Source organism: Strix uralensis, chromosome 9 (genome assembly GCF_047716275.1).
Source record: "Strix uralensis isolate ZFMK-TIS-50842 chromosome 9, bStrUra1, whole genome shotgun sequence".
NCBI classification, from domain to species: domain Eukaryota; kingdom Metazoa; phylum Chordata; class Aves; order Strigiformes; family Strigidae; genus Strix; species Strix uralensis.
Genome location: NC_133980.1, coordinates 26,370,550 through 26,382,648, shown reverse-complemented (window position 1 = coordinate 26,382,648; position 12,099 = coordinate 26,370,550).

Genomic DNA, 12,099 nt, shown 5'->3' with positions numbered 1-12,099 from the left:
AAATAATCGTATTGGGTGGCTAGCCCTACCAGTAAGTAGACAAAATCTGATTGCTCATATTTTTGAAATGTCTGATTTATAGATCAGTGAAGGAAAAGGAGAGATTTTAATATTTTTGGAGGAAAAAATTGCTTGTTATTAAATACCTCTGTACATTAGGTATGATAAATCAGTAGGTATGATAAATTATATATATGGGTACAATATATAAGTATATAACTTAAGTAATAATATATAGTATATACAACACAATATATTTTTAATATCTATAAATTAAGGTGAAGTATTTTTTCAAACCTGAAATAATCTAACCAGAGGAGAGAAAATGGAATTTTCTGGATGGCTACAGCTGCTAGGAGCCAGCATGCACCAGCCTGTTTCATGATGCTCTGGAGTACAGAAGGAGCTTTGGCTGTAGCCAAGTGGACTTTGGCCAGGCACTCTGAGGCTTTTCGCCTGGTCTTGCTTTTCCTTTTTGGCTTGCTGTGAAAAGAGCTATTGCATGATATGCAGAACTGCAGTGCTTTCACCGCATTAGGGGTCCTGTCCAGAGCCCAGGGAAATCACTAACAGCAATGGACAAGCTCCTTTGGGACTTTAACCGCCCCAGTAGTGGATTTCAGTGTTCAGCCTTCCCTCTGGCTGGCTTCCCAGTGATGTGAAAGGGAGTTTTGTCTGAATTAGGACTGGTGAGCATGGGGGATTTCTCTCTGTTCCAGCCCAGGAACGTTTTGTGGTGCTGTTGAAATTACTCAGTGTTGGCAGCCTGATGTACATTTTACGTTCTTCCAAAACACTAATCCTGAACAGGGAAGGGCCGAAGGAATATAATGTCTAGGAGAATGTGGCCAACACCACTGATTTTAACTACTCCACCTTTGGGGTTCCTTCTTAGCTAACTTTTCCTATCACTGTCTCTGTGCAAAAAAAGCAGGTAGCTGTTCCTTTGTCAAGACAGAGCCACATATATGACTGAATAAATACCTAAACCACAGGCAATGGGATTATCTGAAGTGATCCAGTCAGGTACAGCCCACTCCAGTGTAAAGGGGTCAGTGAAAAGCAGTCGCTCCTGTTGCTGCTGGGCAAGACCCTGCAGAAGAGAAATAGCAGTGCCCACCCAGACCTGTGAGTGTGAGAACTTGGGTGGGTTGTCATGCTTTCCTGCTTTTTACTGTAATGCTTTAAGGTAACTGAAATGGCAAATCAACAGCACTGCTGTTTACAAGGAGTTGAATTGGTGTGGTGGAAGAATTTACTGCGGGAAAACTTTTGTTAAGTGGACACCGGGGAAGAATTTGTTTGACTTGTGGGACAGGGACAACTATTACATCTCAATATTGTAAGAACACAGAGCTACATCATGTATCACAAGGCAGAACCTCAAATACATACCCAAATCATTAGAGACTTGACAGTTTGTCTGCGGAAGAGGCGTAGACCACCTAGTATGGATAATTTTCAGAAGACTTAGTTGTTTCAGTAAGGACACTGGGTTTGAACATGCATCTGAGACTTGCTCCTAATCTGTAGCATTTGCTGCAAATCAGTTTTTTCAAAATGTTTTAAGAATGCACTTCTTTGTAAGATCTGTTAGTATACCACCCACAGACTAATAAGCTTTGCAGAGCTGTAGGGAGGTGGCAGATCTCTAGAATCTGTTTTCATTTGCCAAGCTCTAGATTGTGAAAGTCATTGTCAAAGTGGTGAGTTGGGTGAGTCAGTTCATTAAGAGTTGAATTTTCAGTGGAAGTCAAAGGTGGGTTAGGGTCGTAGCAATCTGAAGCTCATTTTTGTAAATTCTACATCAGTAGGTAAAAGTTTCAGAAGCTCATAAGTACCGTACACCTGGCTCATTTCTAAAACCTTTTCATGTTAAATGAGATCTGTAAAATTCCCAGTTTAGTAAAATGTTTAAGTACATACTGAAATCAATCCTGTTAAATCCAGCAATTAAACCAATGCCAGAGAGTTTTGAGCATATACCTAAAGCTAAAACACATGTTTAGCTTCACTGTGATATAAGCATGTCCTGGTTTTGGCTGGGATAGAGTTACTTTTCTTCCCAGTAGCTGGTACAGTGCTGCGTTTTGGTTTTAGTGTGAGAATAATGTTGATAACACACTGATGCTTTAGTTGTTGCTAAGCAGTGCTTATCTTAAGGATTTTACAGTTTCCCATGCTCTGCCAGTGAGGGGGTGCAGAAGAAGCTGGGAGGGAGCACGGCCAGGAGAGCTGGCCCGAACTAGCCAAAGGGATATTCCATACCATAGGGCATCATCCCCAGCACATAAACTGGGGGGAGTTGGCTGGGGGATGGATCGCTGCTCGGGCATCGGTCAGCAGGTGGTGAGCAGCTGTATGGTGCAACACCTGTCTTTTCTTGGGTTTTATTTCTCTCTCTTTTATTTATATTCCTTTTCATTACAATTATTATTGTTTTTATTTTAGTTATTATACTGTTCTTATCTCAAACCATGAGTTTTGCTTTTTTTTTTTTTCGATTCTCCTCTTCATCCCACTGGGAGGGGTGCAGGAATGAGCGAGCAGCTGCATGGTGTTTAATTGCTGGCTGGGATTAAACAATGACAAAACGTTTCATTCTTTTAAAGTTTTAGTTGGGCTCAAGAACAGAGCTATGGTTCAGATTATTTTATCTGAACGGGCTTTATCTTCTCCATATGCTGTTCTAGATCCTTAGGAAAACCATCCACCCTCCCAGAAGAGATTGTGTTATGCTGTGGTGTAAATTCCACTGTGCGTGATGGTGCTCTAGAAGTGAGAAAACCACATCTATGCTTCTCTGTTTGGCATAAATGCTGGAACTAGAAGGCCACAAAACTGGTTCTGGGAAGAAATGGGAGGGCTTTAATGGTACTTACAGGCATACCATGAGCAGGCTTGGTGAAGTTACTGGAACACTAAACTTGGTAATAACAGAGGTACCACAATAATTATAGTCAATGTTAGGAGGCCAATCGGTTTGTCAGTAAAATGAATGCAAGTGACTTAAATGACATTTAGTAACTTAGAAATTCAGCCAGAAATGCAACTCCTAACCCATTCCAGTGGTACTCTGGAGTCTTCCTCTGAATGTGGCCAGCTTGGATCAAAGTTATCCCTCTCAGTTCTCAGACAGTAGTGCTCCAGGGTACTGGCCTTCAAGCGCATGTTTTTGTTTATGTTAAAAAAGTAAAAACACAAATGAAAGCTGCTGAAATGCTTGATTCTCCTGAATTATTTCCTGGGTCTGATTTTTAAAAATTAGTGTTTCACTTCACTAGTGTTCCCTCAGGTAAATGCTGCTTCCAGCCTTCTTGCCTTATATGTTCTGGGTGTTGTGTTATATCCCTGGGCCATTTTTGTTTCATGGCAGCAAGGCTGCTTCTTCACCCACCTTGTCTGTTTTCAGAGGTATTACCTGTTTCTGTGGTAGCTGGCATGAAAACCTCTGATGATTTTGAATATTTTAATGTGTTACAAAGTATGATAAACGATAGAAATCTCACCTAAAGAGAGGGGAGTGAAGGATGAACCTATAAAGCCAGCCTCTTCATCTTCTAAACTGATTTTATTACAGCTGTAATAGGAGCAATTTCAGTTAAAAGGTTCTTGTCAGACAACAGTTACTGTAGATTACAGCTGCATAAGAAACAGTCTTGGTCAAAGACAAATCAAGAATTGCTCTAAAAGGGTGATCATTTGCACAAAGCTCCCTTCTACTTTAAATGACCAGATTTTAGTCTAATGAGCAATAAACAGAATTAATTAAGTCACAGGTGATGTAACTATTAACTGGTGTTCTTGAGAAGAGCAAAAGCTTTTCTGGACGATTTGTGGAAGCAAATTTTCTGGAGGATTTGTGGAAACGACTGTCATCAGCCACCTTTCAAGATCAGGCATCTTTTATGAAGCAAATTCTTCCCTCACCCTCCAAAACCCGACCTTGGCTGGACTGGCATTTTGTATTAAATGTAGTTATTTCAGGATTTACAATCTCTCTTCTAACAGTTCAGCTGGAATGATTCACTTGCATGAAGTATGTTAGGGATAATACAGAGCTTAGTGTGCAATATGAACTCATCAAATACATGCTATTGCACAAAATGGGAGCCATCTGAAGTTTTGGTCAAGTGTGTCCTGCTGCCTTCAGAGTGAAGGTTAAGGAATGTAGTTTGCAGTTTGTATATTGAAATTTCTCAGTAGAGCTACAGAACTACTAACTAGTCCTCTCAGGGAAGTTATGTGCCTCTTTGACTAGCAGGAGTATTTCAGTGTTGCCCTGTCATTCTGTTTCTCTCGTTTGACTGTTCTGTCCAGCAAAACGCCTGTCTGCCCACAGTCTATCCTATCTAATACAGAGTGACCATACTTCTGCAACAGAGGAGCCACATTTCAAAATCCCAGTATGGCAAGGAGTCTTCCTTTTACTCCACCCCTAACTTTTCCCAAACAAGGGACACGTCCCTGTTTTCCAGTTTTTCTATTTTCAGGTCTTTACTCCTCATTTTCTGAAAACTTGCTTTGCTCCTGCATCTTTGTATAGCACACTTGCAAATCGCTGAGCTTGGAATCCCATGTCTCACCTTCTGTTGTATTTGCTGCTCTCACCTCGATTCTTGCCCTGAATTAATTCAGCATCAGTGTTACCATAGCTTTAGCTGAGTATATTGGTTTCCAGCCTTGGCCTGGGAGTCAGATCTGTTCTCTGCACTTTTGGCCATAACTTGCACATTCTTCAGTCTCTTCTGCCTGCAGTGATTCCTTGCTCCATCATCCTTTGCAGACTATGCCAAGCAGTGGGGATGTGGAGGAGTGTGCGAGTGGTTTGAGGGTTTAGCTGATGCTGGGAATGTTGTAGGTACTTGACTGAGCTGTGTGCTGGACCTCGACCTAGCATCATGAAACACAGTATGTCAGAGCCCCGTCAAGGAAGATGATCGAGTTGTGGAGTGTACCACTGACTGAGCTATACTTATACAGCTTGAAAGCTGCGTGTATATTATGGATCAGGCCACCAAGTTATAGAAATTTCCATTCTATAGGCCTCGCTAGGTGACAGATGCTACTGGTGGGGGGATTTTATTGTTGTTCAAAACTTACACACTTAGGTCATTTTGATCTGAGCACTCGAAGAAGTATAGCTTATTGTGTCTGTTGCAATTAGATGCTTTCTTTATTTTCCCTGTTTTGCAAAGAAGAATAAAGAAAACATGGAATGATTCAAGGTCATGGAAGATTTAGCACTGCTTTCTGTAGCACTCTGAAAATATTTATTTGGATAGCTTAGGCTGGGGATTGCAGAGAAGCTAGAAAGTTGGGCATCTGCTGAAGCATGCGCTGAAATGCACTAGGACCTGAGTGCTGAATTCCCTAAGAGGCTCTGAATTTCTGAGCAATGTGAAACTGCGTTGAATGGTCGTCTTTGATATAACTGGAATGATATGAAGGATTGGCTGAGTAGACAGCAACTGAAGTTGGTGAGAGATTTAAGTACTGTTGTTAATATACTCTCTGTCTTAAGGCACTCTTTAAAAATGGACATACACAGATTTTGGTCTTGTAGTCATATGGTGGCCACAAGCTTTAGGAAATGATTTCTCAATGTCATGTTCAGCTAGTTCTTTTTGCAGTACTGAGGCTCAAATTACCAGTCAGTGATGTAGTCCAATTGCCTGAACAGTTGAAAGTGCTTTAAAATAACTTTAAACATGCATAAATATAATTTTCTGACATTTGGGCTTAAATAAGAGCTCCCTTGCATGACAAGTTTCATTCTGGAATGAATTTTTACTGCTGAGTTATAAACCCCTGGAGTAGTGGTTTCTAATAAAAATGCTGACAGACCCTTAATGATAGCAGCACGAATAGTGCTGTTGTAATAAAGAGAAAAAGGGAATCATCAGACTTGCTTTTTAATTTTTTTTTTAGTATAGTAGGCCTTTGAGAGAGGATCCAATGCTGGTGATATTCATGGAGCACTGCTAAGAGTTATAAAATTGTTGACAAATATATGGTCTTTTTACAGAATACCAAAAAATCAAATATTTTTATTTGGCAATTCAAGAGTTGCCGATGACAAAGGAGCCAGTGAACATCAAGTCTTTAAATTATTTATTATGAACACCACATCTCACAAAAAAGCATAAGCAATATTAGAAAGCATCTGAGTGGAAAAACTGATTATTTTGTTATTCGGTGCCTGCGTTGCATGACATTTTTCATGTTAGTTATCTGTAGCACTACACACTGCTGGTAGAAACTATTTTTCCTATGTTGAAAAGTCGTTTATAGAGCAAGATACTAATCTTATGGAAATGAGTTGAAATGGCATTCATCAGGCTTAGGCAGATATGTCAAAGCTATTTTGATCCCATTCAGACTTTCTAGGCTTAGTACTGCACGGTATCTTCCAAGATCTGCAAGGCCACAGAGGAGAGGCAAATGCCAATTACAAGGAAGGCAGCAAGGTGGTGGTGGCTGCTCCGTCGCGCCGCCCTCCCACCCAGAGTGCGGCCGCTTCTGCTGGGGCTACAGGAAAACTGCCTTGTTGCTCTTGCTGGTTTTTGCATTGTCACTTTGTATTTGCTGGCCACAGGTTGAGGCAAGAAGAGAGTTTTGGATCTGGCACTGCTGAGGAAGTTTGCATATGAACTCTTCCAGGAGGAGCAGCTCTGGCCCCTGCAGAGCCCCTAATTCGCACCAGCACACCCAGGGAGCAGAGTGTGTCCCAGGAAAGGGCTGGGGAGAAGCTGCCCTCTCCAAGCTGCCTGCCCAGTGTCTCCGGGCACTTAAGCAACTTTCCTATATAGGGGGGTTGGAGGTAGGTAACTGCGGCTGCACGGTGTCCGTAGCAGCTGTGGGTGCCTCCTTCTCTTTTTGCAGGGCTGGGGTGGCTGCCTTTTTGAAGGGGCAGTAAAGGGGGGATGTGGTGGAGATGGGAGAAGTGCTGTGGTCACAAACTTTCAAAGGCAGGCAGTTGTCTGGGGTGTGGGTGCGAGCAGGTCCCAGTGGGATCTCAAGCGACACGCAGGAGCATTAGAAGGCACTGCAAGCAGTAGCAGTTAAATCCTGGAGGGAGGCTGCTGGCTGTGTGGCTTTTTTTGTACCCTTGCAAGTTAGCTACAGCTCTCAAATTTGACTCTGTGACATGTTTCTTAAAGCCCATCACAAATAGTGAATAGGCCTGCTTGGACCTTATTGTTTGGAAAATTGATAGAAGGCAGAACAGCAGTTTAGCTGTTGAAATGACATCCTAAAGACAGGCTTGTGAAACAAACCTCTTGCTCTTTCTAGAGGAGATGTAGCTGTTCAGTGATGCTGTAAATATGTCCAACTTTGTCTTAAATTAGGGCCTAGAATCTTTTTGGGTGCTTATTTTTGAATGCTTCAGAATCAACCTGACATAACACTTCTACGTTTTGGTACCTTTTTTTTCTTAGTTACCATTTGTCATGGGTACCTGAACAACAGAAATTATATAACCAGACCTGTTCTTTTTCTCTGCCTAGGCAGGTATGAGCAATATAAAATCTGGATATCTTACAAGCATTTAAAATGAAACTTTATTGTCTTCTGTGACTACTTCTACTCTTAAAGAATTTTGGCATTATTTGCTGTTTTCACTAGGTATTTTCTATGTGCAGCAGGAATGCATTCAGGCAGGTAATGACCTACTGTACTGCTGCAACTTGTCATAAATTCCCAGAATCCAACACTTGCTGGGTTTGGAGGTCCTGCTCCTTATGATCCCTGTCTGTCTTCAGGTTCACTGTCTGCTGGGTAGCGGAGTACCATAAGTAACGCTGGTGAAAAATCTTGAGCCAAGCACACAGTGTTTGTGGAGTTTGGCTGTATGTTGGTTTCCAGCCAGGTCAGTAGCTGAAAGGCATTATTAATGTTCGGAGTAGATGGTTTCCTGCAATGAAAATAAAGAGCAGGGTATTTAATGTGCAAAATCAACCTTACTTTAATTACAACAGCTCTGCTGCTGATGTGGTTTAAATATAATTATTTTAGTTTAAATATTCTCTCTGGGTATACCAGGTCCATTCCCTTCTCTGTCCTATTCCACTGCATGACTTAGATCTAATAGACCACAGAACTTGCGGGAGTGTTGATTATAAAATGAGTGAGCTGTGAGTCAGAGACTGCAGAGAGCTGGGAAACATAAGGCCAGAGCTGAGCCTAGATGTTGGCTGAGCAGAGCACACATGATCTGGGCCTAAAATACAGAGGAGCAGTGTATCCAAATACACAGCAGAGATTAATGGAGTTTAAACCTTTTTGTACATTATAGACATCTGAATTTAAGGTCTGCTGTTGAACGCAATTTATTTATCAATTTATTTGATGTATTAACTCTGAGTAATTTCTTAGGGAAGAGAGAAAATAAGGCTTTGAAAATCAAGGCTTAATATTTGACACAGGTCCTAGGAACTATTTCCTAATACTCTGTAAAGTGTCCCTGTTTTCCAGTATCTTCAGGCCCATTATACATTTACATAAACTATAGTGGTTTGGGTGGGTTTTTTTTTTATGTTGGATTTTTTCGTGTGGCACACACTCATTTGGCAGTTAGCAACTCTGCTAATAACTCTGCCGATGGGTCTGGTATTAGTACTGTGTCCATAGAAGTAATATAATAATCTTGTTACCTCTTTGTCTCCTCCAAGGATTGCCGAAATACATTTCTGTTGAAATGCCCCTGAGCTTTTTTCTCTCTCTGTCACGATTCTCAAATGCACACATGTGGCAGCACAATGGGGAGACTGAGATATAACATCCATTTCTTGGCAGCTCAGAGGCAGGAAGGTCATTTGATCCATCATCACCCTTGTAACAAAGATATAAAGCCAGTGTGAAAAGAACTGATCATGAATGTTTGTGGAAAGAATGAAAAGAGTAAATATAGAGAAAAAGAAAAACCTGGTAGGAAGTAGCTTTGGAATATCTAAACCCACATCTGAGGACAGGACTGTATTTCTTATCCCTATCTCAGCAGCAGAATGTTCTGCAGATGCAATACACCTGGGACTGGCCCACAGGAGTGTGGGGCATTCTGGGCAGTATCACATGCTTGTAACAAGCTTTGCAGACAGTTCTGTCTGAGTCTTCAGCCTTGAGTCTTGAAAGTGCTTATCCTTCTGTGCAGAAGGAGGAAGACTTGAGTGGTATTTAGGTTGCCTGCACAAGTGCTGATGCCTGACATCCTGAAGTAGACAATTTGGGATAATTTGCTTAGCAAACTGCTCCTCCTAAATCACATATTTGCAACCCACTGGAAATCCTGATGCAGGAATGTTTCTCCTTCAAAAGTTCGTTAGTGGTAGAACTTTGTGTAGGAACTCGTACTTCATCAACTCATACCAAGTTCCAGAGGTAAGTTACTCCATCTTATGCCTAGCTTACATCCAAAACAAACGACAAGAAAAGCTGCTTCTGAGCTGTGTGTTTTGCGTTTTTTTGTGGTAGAAGTATGATAGGAACCTTGCCCAGCAAAGTAGAACCGCCAGAAACTGGGAAAGATCGAAGTTAAAGACATTCTTTACTGTCTCATTATGCATGTGCCTTGCAATGGAGCCTGTAATAAAATGAGCACACAGTCAATTCCTAGTGCAGTAAGTTGATGCAATTTAACACAACCAACCATAGCTTCAGTCCTGAAATCTTGCACTTCTGTTGCTTTAATTACAGAGGTGATGGGGGGGGGAAAAAAACAATCAGTTTTTCCTGAGAAGGTAACATCAAATGTGTATTTGGTGCACTCTGCTCAGCAAATTCTTGTTTCTGAAACCACTCCTGTGTGTGGAACTGTGCTATTCCATTGCAGGACTTAGATCTAATATACCACTGAACTTCATACCAGGCCACCCTCTGAGGTAATGATATGCATAGTATTTCAAGTTAAGAACACACAAATGACCTCCAAAAAGTGAGAAACCAATTAAAACCAAAAGTAGATGCTCACCATATGTTTGCAATTGACACTGCAAATGGGGACGAATATTTCAGGGTCAAATTCTGGTCAGTTAGACAGACCTTGACTGTGTGAAGGCAGCAGCTGTGTAGCAGGGAAGGGAATTACCCTTTGCTGGCTTAGAGAGGTAATGTGGAAAATGTGGGGTAATTGATAGGCGAATTTATGGATTTTTTTTTTACTGTAGAGTTTAATCCTGTAGCTCCTTACTCGTGTGAGTAGTAGGAGGAGATGGTATGTTGTGAATCAAACATCTTGAAAACTGATTTCTTTAGGCCTGCTGTGGCTTGCATGAGCATGACCTTGAACCAGTCAGCTAAGTTCAGTTTCCTGAGTTGGTCCTTACTTCCCTGATTCCTAATAAATGGCAGGAGGGATCTATGTGCATTCCTGGCTGCTGCAGTGGAGATTGCCTGATACGCAACATGCAGTTTAGATCCCTCCAGTTCTAGCAATATCTGGGTATCCAGGGAGTATTTCCAACAGTTTCTAAGTATTCAGCAGTATCTGTCTTTCTAGAAGATGACATTTAGAGGAAGGCGACAACTCCAGCTCTGGATTTTTCTGCCAGTCTGACTTCTCATAGGCAGCTTATGCCAAGGTTAAAGTCATCTGGCTTTCAGCTGGCATGGAGGTTGTAACCTGCACTCAGTGAATTTCACATTTATTACACTGAATTTCATCTGTCATTTTATAGCCCAGTCCAGTCTGCTCCACAATGCTATTCCATAGTTGTTCACAATGATCCCTTATCTACCACCTGGAGCAACCTGGTATCAGCGAACTATGTTGTTCACATTCTTCTCCAGAACATTTATGAAAATTTTGAAGGACCCCAAAAGGCTTCATACTGATATATGGGGACTCCTAGTGACCTCCCTGCTACAAGAAATGACCAGTTCCCCCTCAGTTTTCTGTCTTTTGATCAATTATTTATCTACATGAGATCCTTGCTTGTGATTACATGGCTGCTTAGTTTCCTTAAAAGCTGCTGCTACAGGGACCTTGATGAGTGCTTTTGGGAACTCCAAGTGTAGGAACTTGATTTCCCTTGTCTTCCTGACTTGTTCAGGGAATTTCAGAAGGTCTGTGAAGCTTGACTTCCCTTTAGGAAGCTATGTTTGTTTTTTTTTTTTTCCCCAAATGTTACATTTGTTTATATATCGCAAATTGATTTCGTTACAGCAGCTTCTCTTTATTTGGCTTGGAGAGTCATTGGACTTACTAGTCTATAGTTCCCCCATTTTTTCCAGTTATCCTATTGCCACCTCCAGCACATTTTGATCAAGAGGCTACATATCACAGCTGAGAGTGAGCCATTTCATCCTTTAGTTCTTTCAGAATTCCTGCTTTAATATCCTCTTGTCCAATGATTTGTTGGTTTTCACTTTGTCTGCCTTTATAACACCTTTTATTCACAATTCAATCTCAGAAAGATCCTGAGATGCCCTAAAAAATTATTCTGGCCTAGGAACTTATGATGTTTGCAGCTGTTCTGTCTTATGTCTACCAAGACAGGTAAGGAATAGTGATCCTGGTCAATACTTGCAGGTTTAATATTGGATTCTTCTGCAGTTCCCTGGGGGACTGTATGTGATGTAAGGGAACTGACAATCATCTGAGTAAGCTGCTCCTTTCTGACCTAGATTTGGTCCAAGTCCTATATGTATGCTGCATTATATAAATGAAGCATGTACACATCTCTCTGCAGGTATAAGAGGGGCAAGGGTAAAACCTCATGTGAACAGATGCTCAGAATATACAATTCAGTCTTTGATAACCTCCGATTACTATTAACCTATGTCAGCTAAGATCACATTTTAGTAAAACTTGGCCATAATTTTAAGTGACTCAAAAACCCCCAAATTAAATCACTTCATGGAGCAGGTAGAGACTTGATTTAGAGCTCTGGTGCTTTCATAACAGGATATTCCGTTGGGAGAAAAAAGATATTGAGTCTCTTTGAATCTTTCATGCGTGAATAGTGTTTAAATAATTTATAAAGCCTGTCCTTTATTGTTGACTTATTATTTCTCCCATGTTTTTGTACCTTATGGTGAAGGAAGTGACATTAATCAGAAGTTTGAAGTTTAAGTCATCATCTCTTTCTAAAGGCTCAA